This window comes from Oncorhynchus mykiss, chromosome 13 (genome assembly GCF_057628025.1).
Source record: "Oncorhynchus mykiss isolate SJ-2025 chromosome 13, ASM5762802v1, whole genome shotgun sequence".
Lineage (NCBI taxonomy): Eukaryota > Metazoa > Chordata > Actinopteri > Salmoniformes > Salmonidae > Oncorhynchus > Oncorhynchus mykiss.
Genome location: NC_143034.1, coordinates 13,325,796 through 13,327,500, shown reverse-complemented (window position 1 = coordinate 13,327,500; position 1,705 = coordinate 13,325,796). Strand labels below are relative to the sequence as shown.

Below are 1,705 nucleotides of genomic sequence, written 5' to 3'. Positions count from 1 at the left end.
GTCTTAATTGTATTTATGATTGTACATTCTTAACTAAATAATAACATCTGACTTCTCTAGACTGTTCCTCCTGACAACAAATATAATTTATTATGGGATGCAGGTAGCCCAGCAGTTAAGAGTGTTGGGCCAGTAACTGCAAGGTAGCTGGTTCGAATCCCTGAGCCAACTAGGTGAAACAAGGCATTAATTGTGGCTGGACCAGGGAGATGTGTTGTGTTAAGGGGAATGTGTTGTGTTAAGGGGAATGTGTCTGGACCAGGGGGTGTGATGTGTTAAGGGGAATGTGTCTGGACCAGGGGTGTGTGATGTGTTAAGGGGAATGTGTCTGGATCAGGGGTGTGTGATGTGTTAAGGGGAATGTGTACAGTTGAGGACACTCATCAGTACGTTAAATGATGATTTTGGTTTAATATACATCTGTTATCATTTTATTGTGGTGGTTTTATAATGTTATTTTGTCTGACTTGTATGTAGTATAGTATATTATTAACTAAATAAAACATTGATCTGACTTCTCTAGTCCCTCTTCCTGACCGCAAAGATTATCTGTTACCCTCAACACAACAACCCAATACTCCACCTATCAAACCCTCAACACAACAACCCAAGACTCCACCTACCAAACCCTCAACACAACAACCCAAGACTCCACCTCCCAAACCCTCAACACAACAGACCCAAGCTGAAATGATGACACCATTAACCTGACACAGAGACAGGATACTGTTAGTTTAGTGTTAGTCTTTGTAACATTTCTACTTTTGGAAATCCATTCTGCTCCATCCTTTCTCAATCACTGGTAACATATGTGGACCAATGTAATAAAATATATTGATGTATACTTTAACTATATTGTCATCATCTCAACATTGTGTTCCTCCTCTGCTGAAACAAACATGGTAACTTCAGAACAGAGAAGATGACAGTTTTAACACTTAGTCACCACAGATAGCTGAGATCTCTGGTGGTTTAGAAGTCTAACCTCCGGCCGGTTTGTACCAGTTTCATTCTGCAGCAAATATAGACCTGCAGACACTGAGGTCACTACATGGAAATCAACAGGATGTGTAGGCTAATGCCCACCCCCCTTCACAACAATCATTACTACCTCCATCATATCTCTGACATTGAGAGAAAGGGAGAAAGAGAGAGAGAGAGAGAGAGAGAGAGAGAGAGAGAGAGAGAGAGAGAGAGAGAGAGAGAGAGAGAGAGAGAGAGAGAAAGGAAGAGAGAGAGAGAGAGAGAGAGAGAGAGAGAGAGAGAGAGAGAGAAGAAGAGAGAGAGAGAGAAGAAGAGAGAGAAAGGAGAGAGAGAGAAAGAGAGAGAGAGAGAAAGAGAGAGAGAGAAAGAGAGAGAGAGAGAAAGAGAGAGAGAGAGAAAGAGAGAGAGAGAGAAAGAGAGGAGTCGGGGAAGAAAGAGCGTTTCAGAAACACTCTGCTGTGTAGCTGACAGACAAGCTGTTGTGGACTTGAACTAGCTGGTAGCAGGTAGTATAGTAAAATAACTGTAACAGTATAGTAACTGTGGTAGTAAAGTAACTTTAACAGTATAGTAACTGTGGTAGTAAAGTAACTTTAACAGTATAGTAACTGTGGTAGTAAAGTAACTTTAACAGTATAGTAACTGTGATAGTAAAGTAACTTTAACAGTATAGTAACTGTTATAGTAAAGTAACTTCAACAGTATAGTAACTGAGGAGTAA

General features: G+C 40.5%; 1 protein-coding gene across 1 annotated transcript in view; it reads left to right on the top strand.

The window, feature by feature from the left end:
- The window catches only part of LOC110485391 (uncharacterized), a 6,987-nt gene extending 6,473 nt beyond the window's left edge, over positions 1-514 (top strand). The window contains exon 7 of the mRNA XM_036939910.2: positions 1-514. This exon is cut by the window's left edge and continues 650 nt beyond it. The gene's annotated coding sequence lies outside the window, so the exon portion shown is untranslated.
- The last annotated feature ends 1,191 nt before the right edge of the window (positions 515-1,705 follow it).